Consider the following 18,684-nt stretch of genomic DNA (forward strand, 5'->3'; position numbering starts at 1 on the left):
CACATTTAAATGAATTTTATAAATTAGCTAGAAAGACATACTTTATATAGAGAGAAAAGAGATTGGTTTGGATTGCCTGGTCAAACAGACTTTAGATAAAGAACCTTAGGGATTAGCTTATAAGTTTGTTGTTGAGAAGAACCATCCAGGTGAGATCTTCTCATCTCTCTTAAAGCTTGATAATTCTGAAACGCTTTCATTGGAGGATTCCATGAATGCCATTCTGGATGATTTGATTAAACAAGATGTTACCATACCTGAGAGTTCTGAGCAAACCATCACAGAATGGACCGCTTAATGTATGAGGGACTTGCTTTTGAGGAGGGTATTTTGCTGGATGAATTGGCTTTGCGGTGTGTTCAATGAGAGACAGTAAATATCCTGGTCTTGATCTAATGGAAGTAACTATTTTGAAACGAGTTTGGACAAAGTTTCCCCAATTATTCCTAAATTTATTTAACACTTGTCTTAGTGAAGGGTCTTTTCCTATTTCTTGGAAGAAAGCAAATCTCAAAATTCTTTTGAAAAGTCCCGATAAACCAGCTAGTCAGGCCTCCTTGCATCGTCCGCTTTTCTTCCAGTCCTTGGCAGAGTACTGGAAAAATTTAATTGTAGAAAGATTCACAAAATACTATAGCAATAAAAACTTACAGGTACAAAATCAATTTGACTTTACAAAGGATAAATCCACAGTGGATGCCATAAAGTATGTTATAGATTCAGTTGCAGCTTCTACTAGTAAATATGTCCTCAGCCTCTTTGTGGACTTAAAAGGTGCCTTTGACACCGTTTGGTGCCAGTGTCGCGGTGAGATTCCAGGAGGCCAGGGTATCTGCACCCTTATATCATCTTATAACTGATTACTTCCAAAATAGGTCTCTTGTTGTTTTACATGGATTTAGTTCTGTTACAAGACCCGTGATCTGCAATGTTGACCATGTTCCGACAGGTCTGAGAATGGATCCCTGAGGGACCCATTCTCAGACCTGTCTGTTGGAACATGGTCCTTGATAGATAGCTGGCTAAAGAACTTGAAAGAATTATAAAGGCAGCATATGCCAATGACCTTATTGCTCTTGTTCTGGGAAATTCCAGGCTTGAACTTGAAACTTCAATATCAACGCCAGAGCTTGTACTTGGTCATCAGGCAACACAGAAGCAGCCCCCTAGGCAGAATGCGCTGGTCCCACAGGAACTAGTAGTTGTTGGTGACTCTATTGTCAGGGAAATGGGGAACATGCTTTGTAAAAAGGATAGGTGGAATAGGACCAGGGTATGTCTGCCAGGGGCAAAGGTTGATGACGTTGTAGAGCGGATATCATCTTTTAAGGGCACAAAAGGTGATATAGTTGTACACGTTGGCACCAATGATATTAAAAGTAGGAGACCGGCGGAATTACTTAGCAAGTACAGGTCACTGTTGAAAAAAAGCCGTGAATTAGGGTTGAACTTGAAAGTGTCTGCAATTCTGCCCAGACACGATAGGAGGGAGTATATGATGAGAGCCTTGTCGATCAATTCGGCCCTGGAGGGATTGTGCAAGGCTCAAGGGGTAGAATTTTTTTCAGCCTGGACTGTACTTGTTAACAGGAGAGATTGCTTCTACAGGGATGGGATACACTTAAATAGAAAGGGTGCAAGAATTTTTGCTGATGCTGTCGAGGCAGTGTTAGGTGGGTCGGAAAACTGCTAGTTGGGGGGGGTTACAAGGACTAATAGATTAACAGTAGCCACTGGCAGAGGTGAAAGTGATTCTTGCACTGCTTCTATTGAAATGAGCAGAAGTCTGAAAAACAAGATGCAGGATATTTCAGAGACTGCTGGTAGTCATTGCGGTACAAGTAAACACATGGGTTGTGTTAGGGTAGCTAAGAATAGAAACAGGTGCATGTATACCTGCGTGTACACCAATGCTAGGAGTTTGGTAAATAAATTTGATGAATTTGAGGTATTGCTCAAAACATCAAAGGCAGATATTGTTGGGATATCAGAGACGTGGTGTCACACAGATATAAGTAATGCGGAACTGGAATTTGGGGAATACAATGTGTATAGAAAGGATAGACAGGACAGGAGGGGAGGAGGGGTTATGCTATTAATTAAGAAACACATAAAGTCCAAGGAAGTGAAGCCAGTCGACATCGATGGACAGGGCAGTGTCGAGTCAGTTTGGTGTGACATAAGCATAGGGAAATCAAAATTGAGAGTAGGAGTGTGCTATAGGCCTAATGACTCTGATGAGTATAATAAGATATTGTACAGGGAAATAGTGGGCCAGTAAATCAGAGAGTCTTATAATGGGGGATTTTAATTTCCCAGATATTGACTGGAATTTGTGGGTTGGTCACTCGCACACTAGCAAGGCTTTTGTGGATTTATTGGATGATTGTTTTCTACATCAGCATGTTCGTGAGGCAACAAGAGGGAGCAATACTCTTGATCTGATTATCAGTAGTGATTCTTCATGCATTAAGAACCTGCAGATAAATGAACCACTAGGTGGCAGTGATCACAGTGTGTTGAAGTGGGATTTACTCAAGGAGGTAACTACCATCAGAGGTAAAGGGAAGGGTTTTTGTTTTCGTAAAGGAGACTATGATGGTCTGAGACAGTATTTAAATTCTGTACAGTGGGGCCAACTGATGATGTTACCAACAGCAAACTCAAAATGGGAAGCATTCAAGGAACTAATCTTGGAGGCTACCAGGCTTTACATACCAACTAAGAAATATTGTTCAAGGTTTAGACCTAAATGGTTGTCAGATGAACTAATGAGACATGTGGCAGAGAAGAAAAATGCATGGGATACATACAAATTAATGGGTGACATGGAAGCCTATGATAGATATAAGTTGGTCTGTAACCAAGTCACAAAGGAGATTAGGCAGGCAAAGGCAGACTACGAAAAATCCTTGGCAAAGGATGCAAAGAAAAACAGAAAAGAGTTCTTTACATACTTGAACTTGAGAAGGAAAGGGATGAATCAGATTGGTCCACTGGATATTGATGGTTCAACAGTTGAGGATCCTGCTCAGGTGGCTAACAATCTAAACGAGTATTTTGCATCTACAATCACGGATGAGGAGTTATTCAAGAAGGAGAATGATGTAGGTAAAGTAAACATTGGCAATGAGCTGGATGATTTTGTAATAACAGAGAGGAAAGTGGAGGAGAGATTGTTGAGGATAAACATAAAAAAGGCACCTGGGGTGGATGGGATCTATCCAGTTATATTAAAGGAGGCAGCAAAGGAAGTAAGCAAACCCCTAGCCATAATTATGAGAGCTTCTTTGGACTCAGGGGAGGTACCCATAGACTGGAGATGTGCAAATGTAACCCCAATTCACAAAGGAGGATCAAAGGCTGACACAAGTAATTATAGACCTGTTAGTTTAGCTTCTGTTCCAGGTAAATTAATGGAGGCACTGGTTAAAGAAGCACTGCAGGATCATCTAGACAAGAATTCCGTTATAGCTCAGACGCAGCATGGTTTTGTTAAGGGCAGGTCTTGCCTGACCAATTTGATTGGATACTATGATGTAGTCACAAAAGAACTGGATGCAGGGAATAACTTTGATATTATATATTTGGATATTAGAAAGGCTTTCGATACTGTTGCACATGGAAGACTGCTGCACAAATTGGAGCAGTGTGGCATTGGAGGCAAATTGCTGCTATGGATAAGCGGATGGTTGAGTGGCAGAAGACATAGAGTGGTAATCAATGGACACTGCTCGACGTGGACTAATGTTATTAGTGGAGTTCCTCAAGGTTCAGTGTTGGGTCCGTTGTTGTTTTCGGTGTTTATGAATGATATTGATGATGGGATATCAAGTTTAATGTCCAAGTTTGCAGATGATACAAAGGTTGGCAGGGTCGTTAAGGACACTACTGACGCTATGCTGCTGCAACAGGATCTGGAAAGGTTGAACAGATGGGCTGAGAGGTGGCAAATGAAGTTTAACATTGACAAATGTAAAGTACTACATATGGGAAACAGTAACCCCAGAGCAACGTATCAACTCTGCGGTACTACACTGACAGTGGTGGAGAATGAAAAGGACCTGGGGGTAATTGTGCAGGCAGATATGAAGTTCTCTGAGCAGTGCAGACGAGCTGCAAGAGTAGCTCATGGTGTCTTGTCAATGATATACAGGAATTTTTCTAGCAGGGATAAGGAGGTGATTATTCCCTTGTATAAGGCAATGGTTAGGCCACATCTTGAGTACTGTATACAGGTCTGGAGGCCTCATTTCAAGAAAGATGTAGAGCTGCTGGAACGGGTACAGAGAAGGGCAACAAGATTAGTAAATGGAACAAAGGGTTGCTCTTACGAAGAAAGGCTTAAGTTTTGCAAATTGCAGAGTCTGGAGACTAGGCACCGGCGAGGTGATCTGATAGAGGTGTATAAGGCTTTGAATGGTTTGAGCATGCTCAATGCCAATGGGATTCTTCATCTTGCTCAGAATAATCACCTCAGAGGGCATAAATACAAATTGAGGAAGGACGGATGTCGGATAGATGTGCGGAAATTTGCCTTTGGCCAGCGGGTGGTTGGTTGGTGGAACCGACTTCCATCACTTGTTATTGAAGTTGATAGCCTAAACAAATTTAAAGCTCAACTGGACAGGTATTTCGAATGAACGGAGGGGTGAAATGGGAGTGGTTTTTTTTTTTTTTTTTTTTTTTGCTGATGCTGAATAAGCTTGCTTTTTTGCATCATATGCCTCTACTAATGCTAATGCTAATGCTTCTGCAAATGATTTTCTTATGGATTTATATGATTGGTGTGAGACACACAAGCTTGAAATGTCAATTACAAAAACAAAAAAAAATGTTAGTTAAGGATAGACTGGACCAAAAATAGACCCCCAAATGTGAGATTATTTGATCAGCCCATAAAATTAGTAAATACTTACAAATATTTAGGTGTCATGTTGGACAATAAATTCCCGTTTATCTCCCATGCATAGTTTATATTACATAAGGTTAAAACTCTGACTGGCATATTGATCAAAATTACAAGGGGTTCATGTAGTATGAAATCTTCCATGCTTAAACAATATTTTAAGAGTATTTTTATTCCTATAAAGAGTATTATAGGAGTATTTTATGGGGCCCCAGCATAAGTAAATCTTTGGTAAATAGGTACTTAACACAAGCACAAAGGTTCTTTCTTTCTTTTAGCTATGTATAGATCTTGCCTGACAATATCCACTTCGGCAATTCGGGTTTTGTCTGGTAAATTACCAATTAAGTAAGAGGTTATCTTCAACTACTTCTGTGATACTGTAACAGTATCACAGAAGGAAGGGACTACCTGTGGTACTTAATCAGTATTCCATCAATTTAGATCTCTCTACAAAGGATGACATATCTAGAATAAGGAATCAGTTTATGAGAGAATGGCAAAACGAATGGTCAAATACCATTACTGGAAGAGTTACATTTTTGTTTATCCCAAATGTGGCCGAATTTAATAATCCCAATTGTCATGGTTCTCTCCAGGTTTAAACTTAACCTTTTTGTTTTCTAGACATGGCAGTTTAAAGTTATTTTCTTTGGGTTTGGCTGTCTCCGATGTGTAAATGCAGCTTTCCAGAGACTGTCGAATGTCCAATTTTTCAATGTAATTGTTATGTAGATGTAAGATCTAAGCTTCAACTGTTGATTAGCATATATGATGAATGTGACCTACCAAAATTGCTTGAAAATCAGAATTACCTTGCTCTGACAAGTTTTGCTGACAGGGTTTTCCGACACAGGAAAAGAATTGTTGACACAATATCTTGAGTTTCCTTTGAAATTGAAGGTGATTGAGACTGTTTTGTAGTTTATAAACTTTTCATTTTGGGACAGTTCATAATGACAGTCATGTTATTATCCCACTGTGTATATATTGTAGATAACTTGGTATTTTGGTTTATATGGTTTATGTTTAGTTATGGATTTAGTTCTGTTATGAGACCGATGACCTGCGGCTACCCTCAGGGATCCGTTTTCAGACCTGGCTGTTGGAACGTAGTCCTTGATGGGTGGCTGGCTAGAGAACATGAAAGAATTAAAGGTGGCATATATCCCATAGTGTATATTGTGTATAATGGATGTTGAATTGTTGAATAAGGGTGAGGTTGATTATAAGATCAATGGGTTGGAATTGTTTCTCACTGTGGTCCTGGTTCTAGTGTGGCAGGACACATATTTTGACTTGCAATATAGGTGTATATTTAGCTAGTTTTAGAACTTGATTTAACCTGACTGTAGTTAGTTTAGTATGAGTAATGATAAGTTAAAACTGATTCTTGGGCATTGCTAACTTAGCAGCTTCAGTGTAATTGTATATAATTAATTATTGATTTCATATTGTCTACTAGTGCTGTCTATCTCTCTACTTCTATTTTCTTCTTTTCGGGGATGCTTCTTCCTTTCATCCCCTTTCTTTTTATCCACTTTCTTACCTTACCATTTCCCATACTATTCCTTCTATTTTCCTGTTTTCCCTGTTTTCCTTTCCTTGAAAATTTGGAGAGCCCATGCTTGCCTGATAGCCCCAGTAATTGTCTCAGGTAGAATGTGAACCCTGGTGTGCCTCCTCATGACCAAGTTTGGGAGTTGGGGGGGCAGGGGACCTGGTCCCCTGGCTGCAAAGTTGCCAGGTGCCGGCACTCAACATAACAACATGCATACTTACACACCTACATACATACACTTGCTGGCCTTGGCCTTATGCCTTTTCAGATGCTACAGTGGCTTATAGCAGAAACCCCTGGAGACCACAATTAAACAAACACACCTTGGCCACCTTGACTTTGTGGGTAGGGATTTGTGCAGGTAGCACAGTAGTATTGTCACCGTCCTCTCCACATCGGGTAGAAAAGGCCTGGTTTTGAATCCCATCGATGATGCGAGGAACTTTAATGAGCTTTTTTCACTGGCTGAGTTAGTTGGTCTCAGGCATAGATAGCAATGTTTTCCCCCCAAAAGCTGGGGTTTTTCTTCCAGCAAATCGACCAGAGAACTCACACAGTTATTAAAATACAGGTTTATGTAATGAATTACAGGTAACCCTAATATAATAATTTGATTAAATTTGATTTGTGGGTAGGATTTTATGGTTAACTTGGTGTACCATCAAAAATCATGAGGGAACAAATTGTATGTGGAATCATGAATACTGTTGCATCTGGTAAAATACTAGAAGTATTCAGAATGCAATAATTTTCTGTCTGTAAATATGCAAGGTTGTACATAGAGAATTTATGCAATAAATGCAATAATGCAATATTATTGCATTTATTGCATAAATTATGCAATAATTTTCTGCCTATAAATATGCAAGGTTATACATAGAGAATTATGTCATATAATTTTGAAAATTATATGACATAATTAAATATGACATCTTTTTGGTATTTACCTAAAACTCACTCTCACTATGTGTGATAATAATTGCTGGCCTACTGTTATCACCTGCTGTAAACTGTTAAACAGAAAATCAGAATTATCCATGTATTTCTGATTCATGGACAGTTTTGAAGAGAATATGTCATATTTTTGACTGTTAATCAGCTAATTCAGTTTTAGCTATCATTTTATGGAACATTATATCATCCATTCTCATTAATATTATTAATCTCATTAATATATTAGAATGCTTCAAATCAGAATTACATTTGTTCTACTTAATATTATCATCTGTTTTATCATATCTATGGTGTCACAAAGATATAAGCAGTACAGAATTGGAATTTGAGGAGTACAATGTGTACAGAAAGGATAGAAAAGGCAGGAAGGAAGGATGGGATATGCTGTTAATTAAGAAACAAAATCTGAGGAAGAGCATCCAGGTGACATGAGTGGACAGTGCAATGTTGAGTCCGTTTGGTGTAACATAAACATTGGGAGAGGGAAAATGAGAGTAGGAGTGTGGTATAGGCCTAATGACTCTGATGAGTACAGTGAACAATTGTGCAGAGAAATAGAGTGGACCAGTAAATCAGAATGTCTTGTAATGGGGTATTTTAACTTTCCAGATATTGACTGTAACTTGTGGTTGTTCACTCACATGCTAGTAAGACTTTTGTGGATTTATTGGGGGATTGTTTTCTACAGCAACATGTTCGAGGGCAACCAGAGGGAGTAATACTCTTGATCTGATTATCATCAGAGATTATTTGTGCATTAAGAATTTTCAGATAAAGGACCCACTAGATGACAGTGATCACAGTGTACTGATGTGGGATTTACTTAAAGATGTAACTACCATCAAGGGTAAAGGAAAGGATTTTTGCATCCATAAAGGTGACTACAGTGGTCTCAGACAGTTTTTAAATTCTGTACAGTGGGATCAGCTGATTATGTTACCAATGGTGAATTCTAAATGGGAAGCTTTCAAGGAATTAATCTTGGAAGCTACTAGGCTTTTCATACCAACTAAGAAATGCTGTTCAAGATTTAGACCTAAATGGATGTCAGATGAACTAATGGGGCTTGTGGCAGAGAAAAAAAAATAAGATACAACATGTGCTAGCATAAGGTTTAATGGAAAACTAGATAGCATAAGGTTTAACAGAAAACTAGATAACGAGTATAGTAGTATCCATTAATCAGTAAAATTTATTAATCTTATTAAATTTCAGTCAATTGGATTGTACTTTTTTAACTAAATAAATATAGCGACCTAGTTATTACAACCCTAACATCATAAATTAATACATATAAGTTGACAGGGGATAAGAAAGTCTTATAACGTAACTCGGAGATAATATGCGGTACCGAAATACATATACAGTATATAGTGTTATAATTGCATTGGGATATAGGTTTAGGGTTATATTTTGTATTGGAATTTTATTGAACTTGAATAGATATCATGACTTTGACCAGAGCAGCAAAGAAAAAGGCTCAAACTAGTGGAAGTGCTGTGGCTCAGGGGAGAACTGAGGTGGGCAGTTGTCCTCTGAATCACAGTCTATTGAAATGCACTGCTTGTTTGATGTTTGTGGATCAGTCAGGAATGGGACATGATATTGCCAAGGGGAATGTCTTTGTGTGTGCGTGATGTAGGAGTGCGAGGAAATCAGGCGCCAACTCAGCATTGTTATGGGCTTATATGAGAGCTTGAAGGAAAGGGTGGATGCCCTCGAAGAATTTAAATTGAGGAGCCCATCAGGCTCTCAGCTGCCCACGTCAATGCCAGAGCTTGCACTTTAACATCACGCAACACAGCAGAAACCCCCAAGGCAGAATGCGCTGGTCCCAAAAGAACTAGTTGTAGTTGACTGACTGTATTGTCAGGGAAACGGGGAACATATTGTGCAAAAAGGATAGATGGAACAGAACCAGGATATGTCTGCCAGGGGCAAAGATTGATGACATTGTAGGATAGATATCATCCTTTAAGGACATAAAGGGTGTTGTACACATTGGCACTAATGATATTAACAGTAGGAGACCAGCAGAATTACTTAACAAGTACAAGAAAATGCTGAAAAAAAGCTGTGTGTTAGGGTTTGATTTGAAAGTGTCTGCAGTTCTTCTCAGACACGATAGGAGGGAGTATATGATGAGAGCCTTGTCGATCAACTTGACCCTGGAGAGGTTGTACAAGGCTCAAGGGGTAGAATTTTTCTCAGCCTGGTCTGTGCTTGTACACTTAAATAGAAAGGGTGCAAGAATATTTGCTGGTGCTATCAAGGCAGAGTTAGGTGGGTTGGAAAACTGTTAGCTTGGGGGAATACATGGACTAATAGACAGTAGCCATTGGCAGAGATAAAAGTGATTCTTCCACTACTTCTATTGAATTGCAATTGAGCACCAGCCTGGAAAGCAAGGCAATGGGAATTTCCGTGACTGCGGGGAGTCATAGTGGAACAAATATATACATGAGCTGTCATAGGGTAACTAAGAGTAGAAACAGGTGCATGTATACTTGCATGTACACCAATGCTAGGAGTATAGTTAATAAATTCGATGAGCTTGAAGTGCTAGTCAAAACATTAAAGGCAGATATTGTTAGGATATCAGAGACATGGTGTCACACAAACAGAAGCAGTGCAGAACTGAAATTTGGGGAGTACAATGTGTACAGAAAGGATACACAGGACAGGAAGGGAGGAGGGGTTATACTGTTAGTTAAGAAACACATAAAAATCTAAGAAGTGCATCCAGTGCAGCCAGAGGATCAGAGTGGAAGCAGAGGGTGCTAAGAATCTCTGGGTATGACCAGGCTGCCATGCACGGAAATTGAACTTGGCCTGTTATAACGTACGATCACTCATCGGTGAAGACAGGATATTAGAGCTGGAAAAGGAATTAGAAAATGTGAATTGGAATGTCATCGGTTTGGCTGAAACAAGAAGAAGAAATGAATCACTTATAAGTTTATCAAGTGGAAATCTGCTGTACACCAATGGAAACAGTGAAAGGAGTGAAGGTGGAGTTGGGTTTCTGGTCCATAAAGATTTTAAAAACAACATTTTGGAATTCAAAAGTACATCACCAAGGGTGTCAAGACTAATACTCAAGATTTCTAAGAGGTACAAGCTAAAGATTATAATGATTTATGCACCAACATCGAGCCATGATGATGAAGAGGTTGAAGAAATGTACACTGAAATTGAGAGTCTTCTAGATGAGCAGAAAACCCACTACACTATTATTATGGGGGACTTCAATGCTAAGGTTGGAAAAAGGCAAAACAGCGCAGAAAGAGGAACTATAGGAAATTTTGGAATTGGTGAAAGAAATAAAAGAGGTGAAAGACTTGTGGAATTTGCAGAATCTCAAGGAATGTCAGTAATGAACACTTTTTTCAAGAAAAGGGTGAACAGAAAGTGGACATGGAAGAGTCCAAATGGATTAACAACTAATGAAATCGACTTCATCCTCACTAACAGAATATACATTGTGAATGATGTTACCGTCCTGAATAAGGTAAATGTTGGAAGTGATCACAGAATGGTAAGATGTACACTTGATATAGATGTAGGAAAGGAAAGGAAAAAACTGACTCGAGTAAATAATACAAAGGTCTTTGAAATAACAGAGGAGGAGAAAAAGCAGTATGTACTGGAACTTAAGAACAAGTTTGAGCTTCTGCAGACTGCTCAGGACCAAGATATCGACGAGGAATATTACAACTTTCTGAAAGTGATAAAGCCCAAGAAACCTATAGGGAAACAGAAATCCAAAGAAGAAAAAATTAGCCAAGAAACACTTGTCATGATGAACCAAAGACGACAAATGAAGAGCAAGAAAAACACTGACAGGGAGAAAATTGAGTATACTGAGTTATGCAAAGCCATTAGAAAGAGACTCAGAGAGGACATAAGAAGATTTAACACAAGAAAAGTAGAACAAGCATTAAGGGAAAACAAAGGATTTAAATCAGCAGCCATGAGCAGTAATACAGAAAGACAAATGATACTGAAACTGAAGAATAGCGATGGTGTACTTATAAACAGCAGAGAAGGCATAATTCAAATAGCAGAAGACTACTATAGAGAATTATACAAGGAGAGAGGGAATGATACCAGCAGTGGGGAAGATGGATTGCAAAGTAGCAACACATACGGCATACCCGATATTCTTCCTGATGAGGTAGAACATGCATTGAAGAAAATGAAGAATCAGAAAGCCCCGGGGGAAGATGAAGTTACTGTAGAGTTGTTAAAATTGGGAGGAAGAGACGTAACACAAAAACTGGCAAGGCTCTTCACAAAGTGCATTAGAAAAGGTGTGATGCCTAAGCAGTGGAATAATGCAATCTTAGTTTTGCTGCATAAGAAAGGAGATAAATCAGAAATTGGAAATTATAGACCAATTAGCTTGTTATCCCATATCTACAAGTTGTTCACAAGGGTTATTACTAACAGATTAGAAAGAATACTTGATGAGAATCAACCGAAAGAGCAAACTGGCTTTAGGACAGGATTCTCAACTATGGATCACCTTCACGTAATATCACAGCTAATGGAGAAAGCAAATGAATATAAAACACCATTATGCCTGGCATTTGTGGATTATGAAAAGGCATTTGACTCCATACAGCATAAGGCAATGTTTCAGGCACTGGAAAGACAAGGCATAGATACTCCATATATTATGATTTTGAAGAAAATATATGAGAGTGCTACATCCTTTATTAGACTAGACAAAGACAGTAGCAAATTTAAAATCGAGAAAGGAGTTCGACAAGGAGACACAATATCTCCAAAGCTGTTTACTGCTGCCCTTGAGGAAGCTTTCAGAAGATTAGACTGGTCGCAGAAAGGAGTTAATGTGAACGGGGAGTACCTAAACCATTTACGATTTGCAGATGACATTGTGGTCATAAGCCACGATCCCAAAGAATTAGAGGAAAATCTTAATCAGTTATGCACAGTTAGTAAGGATTTTGGACTAAAGATGAATATGGCTAAAACAAAAGTAATGATGAACAAGTATGCCACGGAAAGGGAAATAATGATTGAAGGAGCAGTAATTGAAAAGGTGGAGTCATATACTTATCTGGGACAAGTTATTAGCTGTAATAATGATAAATGGCTGGAAGTCAAGAGAAGAATAAATTTTGGATGGATAGCATTCAGGAAATATAGTCACATACTGAAGAGCAATATCCCAGTTTGTCTGAAACGTAAAATAATGAACCAATGTATACTCCCCACCATGACTTATGGAAGTGAAACTTGGGCACTCACCAAAAGAATGGAAGAGAAGCTAAGAACTACACAGCGAAGAATGGAACGAATTATATTGGGAATCAGACTGTTAGATAAGAAGAGAAACACATGGATTAGGCAGCAAACTCAAGTAAAGGACATTGTTATCAAAACTAAAGAACTAAAATGGTCTTGGGCAGGACACACAGCTCGAAGACATGATGACAGATGGACTAAGAAAATAACGGAATGGTACCCAAGAGGAGCTAGAAGAAAACCTGGAAGACAAAGGCGGAGATGGATAGATGAAATTCATGAGTTTTTGAGTAGTAAATGGATGGCCAGTGCTCAAAACAGAAGGAACTGGAAAGTTGCTGGAGAGGCCTTCATCCTGCAGTGGATTGAAAAGGGCTGATGATGATGAATGCAATTTTGAGTCTGTTTAGTGTGACATAAGCACTGAGAAAGGAAAATTGAGAGTAGGCGTGTGTTATAGGCCTAATGAATCTGATGAGTATAATGAGCAATTGTGCAGAGAAATAGAGTGGACCAGTAAATTAGTGTCTAATAATGGGGGATTTTAATTTCCTGGATATTGATTGGAATTTGTGTGTTGGTCACTCACACAGTAAAAAAGGCTTTTGTGGATTTATTGGATGATTGTTTCCTACAGCAGTATGTTTGGGAGCCAACTAGAGGGAGTAATGCTCTTGATCTGATTATCAGTAGTGATTCTTCATGCATCAAGAATCTGCAGATAAAAGAACCACTAGGTGGCAGTGATCACTGTGTGCTGAAGTGGGATTTACTCAAATAGGTAACTACCATCAAGGGTAAAGGGAAAGGTTTTTGTTTTCGTAAAGGTGACTACAGTGGCCTGAGACAGTATTTAAATTCTGTACGGTGGAACCAACTGATGATGGTACCAACATCAAATTCAAAGTGGGAAGTATTCAAAGAATTAATCCTGGAAGCTACTAGGGATTTCATACCAACTAAGAAATATTGTTTAAGATTTAGGCCTAAATGAATGTCAGATGAACTAATTAGACATGTTTGTTATTGTTATTTGGTTTTTAGGAGCATTAGCAACTAAGGCCATATTGATCCGGGGATATGCAGTGGTCATTCCCTGACCTTTCCGTATTTGGTGGTGACGGGCTCGAACGGTGCCTCCGTAGCCAGGTGGGAAGGAGCAGCAGTGCGTAATACATGCTTCTTGATTAGACCGGGTTTCGATCCTGTGACCACCAAATACGGAGGATGCAGAAAGTTCAGGGAATGACCACCGCGTATCTCCAGAGCAATATGGCCTTAGTTGCTAATGCTCCTAAAAAAAAAAACAAAATAATAACAATAACGGGCTCGAACCCCGGTCAATTAGATATGTTACATAGAAGAAAAATGCATGGGATACATATAAATTAACATATGACACAGAAGCCTATGATAGATATAAGATTGGCCGTAACCAAGTTACAAAGGAGGTTAGGCAGGCGCAGGCAGATTACGAGAAATCTTTGGCAAAGGATTCAAAGAAAAATAGCAAATGGTTCTTTATTTATGTAAACTCTAAAAGGAAGGGGATGAATCAGATTGGTCCACTTGATATCATGGTTCAACTGTTAATAATCCTGCTCAGGTAGCTAACAAACTAAATAAATATTTTGCATCTTCATTCACACATGAGTAGTTATTCAGGGAGGGGGAATTCCAGAGGTATATTCAACTCTGGCAGTAAGCTAGATAATCTTGTAATAACTGAGAGTCAAGAGGAGGAGAAATTGTTGAAGATAAACATAAGAAAGGCACCTATGGTGGATTGAATCTATCCAGTTATATTAAAGGAGGCAGCAAACCCTTAGCCATAATTATGAGAGCTTCCGTGGACTCAGGGGAGGTACCCATGGACTGGAGATGTACAAATGTGACCCCAATCCACAGAGGAAGATCAAAGGGAGACACAGGTAATTACAGACCTATTAGTTTAACTTCTGTTCCAGGAAAATTAATGGGGGCTCTGGTTAAAGAAGCATTGCAGGATCATCTATACAAGGCTTCAGTTATAGCTCGGACACAGCATGGGTTTGTTAAGGGAAGGTCTTGTCTGACTAATTTGATTGGATACTATGATGTAGTCACAAAGGAACTGGATGCAAAGAATAACTTTAATATTAGCATTAGTAGAGGCATATGATGCAAGAAAGCAAGCTTATTCAGCATCAGCCAAAAAAAAAAAAAAAACACACCACTCCCATTTCACCCCTCCGTTCGCTCGAAATACCTGTCCAGTTGAGCCTTAAATTTGTTTAGGCTATCAACTTCAACAACAAGTGATGGAAGTTGGTTCCACCAACCAACCACCAGCTGGCCAAAGGCAAATTTCCGCACATCTATCCGACATCCGTCATTCCTCAATTTGAATTTATGCCCTCTGAGCTGATTATTCTGAGCAAGATGTAGAATCCCATTGGCATTGAGCATGCTCAAACCATTCAAAGCCTTATACACCTCTATCAGATCACCTCGCCGGTGCCTAGTCTCCAGACTCTGTAATTTGCAAAACTTAAGCCTTTCTTCGTAAGAGCAACCCTTTGTTCCATTCACTAATCTTGTTGCCCTTCTCTGTACCCATTCCAGCAGCTCTATATCCTTATTGAAATGTGGCCTAACCATTGCCTTATACAAGGGAATAATCACCTCCTTATCCCTGCTAGAAAAATTCCTGTATATCATTGACAAGACACCTGAGCTACTCTTGCAGCTCGTCTGCACTGCTCAGAGAACTTCATATCTGCCTGCACAATTACCCCCAGGTCCTTTTCATTCTCCACCACTGTCAGTGTAGTACCGCAGAGTTGATACGTTGCTCTGGGGTTACTGTTTCCCATATGTAGTACTTTACATTTGTCAATGTTAAACTTCATTTGCCACCTCTCAGCCCATCTGTTCAACCTTTCCAGATCCTGTTGCAGCAGCATAGCGTCAGTGGTGTCCTTAACAACCCTGCCAACCTTTGTATCATCTGCAAACTTGGATATTAAACTTGATATCCCATCATCAATATCATTCATAAACACCGAAAACAACAACGGACCCAACACTGAACCCTGAGGGACACCACTAATAACATTAGTCCACGATGAGCAGTGTCCATTGATTACCACTTTCTGTCTTCTGCCACTCAACCATCCCCTTATCCATAGCAGCAATTTGCCTCCAATCCCACACTGCTCCAATTTGTGCAGCAGTCTTCCATGTGCAACAGTATCAAAAGACTTTCTAAGATCCATATATATAATATCAAAGTTATTCCCTGCATCCAGTTCTTTTGTGACTACATCATAGTATCCAATCAAATTGGTCAGCAAGACCTGCCCTTAACAAAACCATGCTGCGTCTGAGCTATAACTGAATTCTTGTCTAGTTGATCCTGCAGTGCTTCTTTAACCAGTGCCTCCATTAATTTACCTGGAACAGAAGTTAAACTAACAGGTCTATAATTACTTGTGTCAGCCTTTGATCCTCCTTTGTGAATTGGGGTTACATTTGCACATCTCCAGTCTATGGGTACCTCCCCCTGAGTCCAAAGAAGCTCTCATAATTATGGCTAGGGGTTTGCTTACTTCCTTTGCTACCTCCTTTAATATAACTGGATAGATCCCATCCACCCCAGGTGCCTTTTTTATGTTTATCCTCAACAATCTCTCCTCCACTTTCCTCTCAGTTATTACAAAATCATTCAGCTCACTGCCAATGTTTACTTTACCTACATCATTCTCCTTCCTGAATAACTCCTCATGACTGAATGTAGATGCAAAATACTCGTTTAGATTGTTAGCCACCTGAGCAGGATCCTCAACTGTTGAACCATCAATATCCAGTGGACCAATCTGATTCATCCCTTTCCTTCTTGAGTTTAAATAGGTAAAGAACTCTTTTCCGTTTTTCTTTGCATCCTTTGCCAAGGATTTTTCGTAGTCTGCCTTTGGCTGCCTAATCTCCTTTGTGACTTGGTTACAGACCAACTTATATCTATCATAGGCTTCCATGTCACCCATTAATTTATATGTATCCCATACATTTTTCTTCTCTGCCACATGTCTCATTAGTTCATCTGACAACCATTTAGGCCTAAACCTTGAACAATATTTCTTAGTTGGTATGTAAAGCCTGGTAGCCTCCAAGATTAGTTCCTTGAATGCTTCCCATTTTGAGTTTGCTGTTGGTAACATCATCAGTTGGTCCCACTGCATAGAATTTAAATACTGTCTCAGACCACCAAATATCATATATTTGGATCTTAGAAAAGCCTTTTATGCTGTTGCACATGAAAGACTGTTGCACAAATTGGAGCTGTAGGCCATTGAAATCAAATTTCTGCTATGAATAAAGGGATGCTTGAGTGGGAGAAGACAGAGAGTGGTAATCAGTGGACACTGCTCTTCATGGACTAATGTTATTAGTGGAGTCCCTCAGGTTTCAGTGTTGGGTCCATTGTTGTTTTCTGTATTTATAAATGATATTGATGATGGTATATCAGGCTTAGTGTCCAAGTTTGCAGATAATACGAAGGTTGGAAGGGTTGATAATGACACTAATGACAGTACACTGCTGCAACAGGATCTAGAAAAGTAGAGCAGATGGGCTGAGAGGTGGCAAATGAAGTTTAACGTTGACAAATGTAAAGTACTACATATGGGAAGCAGTAATCCCAACATACCAACTCTGTGGCACCACACTGACAATGGTAGAGAATGAAAAGGACCCGGGGGTTATTGTGTAGGCAGATATGAAGTTTTCGGAGCAGTGCAGATGGTCTACAAGAGTGACTCATAGTGTCTTGTCAATGATACAGAGGAATTTTTCTAGCAGGGATAAGGAGGTGATTATCCCCTTGTATAAGGCAATGGTCAGGCCACGTCTTGAGTACTATATACAGTCTGGAGGCCTCATTTTAAGAAGGATGTAGAGCTGTTGTAACGAGTACAGAGAAGGGCAACAAGATTAGTGAATGGAACAAACGATTGCTCTTACGAAGAAAGGCTTAAGTTTTGCAAATTACAGTGTCTGGAAATTAGGCACCTGCACTGTGATGTGATTGAGGTGTATAAAGCCTTGAATGGTTTGAGCATGCTCAATGCGGATGGGATTCTTCCTCTTGCTCAGAATAATCACCTGAGAGGGCATAAATTCAAATTGAGGAAAGACGGTTGCAGGATAGATATGTGCAGAAGTTTGCCTTTAGCCAGCGGATGGTTGATTGCTGGAACAAACTTCCATCTGTCATTGTAGAAGTCGATAACTTAAATAGATTCAAGGCAGAACTTCACAAACATTTGGAGCGAGTGGATGGGTAAAATAAGGGATTTTTTTTTTTTTGGCCGATGCTATATAAGCTTGCTTTCTTGCATTATGTGCCTTTGCTAATGCTAAAATGCTAATACTTGATATTGGTGGTTCGACGGTTGATGATCCTGCTGAGATAACTGAATGAGTATTTTGCATCTACATTCACACATGAGGAATTTTAGCATTAGTAGAGGAATATCATGCAAGAAAGCAAGCTTATAAAGCTTGCTTTCTTGCATCAAGCCAAAAAAAAAAAAACCACTTCCATTTGACCCCTCCATTCGTTCGAAATACCTGTCCAGCTGAGCCTTAAATTTATTAAGGCTATCAACTTCCACAACAAGGGATGGAAGTCTGTTCCACCAACCAGCTACCCGGTGGCTAAAGGCAAACTTCCACACATCTATCCTACATCTGTCTTTCCTCAATTTGAATTTATGCCCTCTCAGGTGATTATTCTGAGCAAGAGGAAGAATCCCATCATGCTCAAACCGTTGAAGGCTTGAGCATGATGGGATTCAGAAGGCTATCAGATCACCTCACCGGTGCCTAGTCTGCAGACACTGTAATTTGCAAAACTTAAGCCTTTCTTTGTAAGAGCAACCCTTTGTTCCATTCACCAATCTTGTTGCCCTTCTCTGTACTCGTTCCAGCAGCTCTACATCCTTCT

General features: G+C 39.5%; 1 protein-coding gene across 1 annotated transcript in view; it reads left to right on the forward strand.

The window, feature by feature from the left end:
- Nucleotides 1-18,684, forward strand: part of LOC150091794 (phospholipid-transporting ATPase IF-like) — a 438,958-nt gene that overhangs the window by 276,208 nt on the left and 144,066 nt on the right. The gene's annotated exons all lie outside the window — the stretch shown is intronic.

This window comes from Mastigoproctus giganteus, chromosome 1 (assembly GCF_048544385.1).
Source record: "Mastigoproctus giganteus isolate SK-2022 chromosome 1, ASM4854438v1, whole genome shotgun sequence".
Classification (NCBI taxonomy): domain Eukaryota; kingdom Metazoa; phylum Arthropoda; class Arachnida; order Uropygi; family Thelyphonidae; genus Mastigoproctus; species Mastigoproctus giganteus.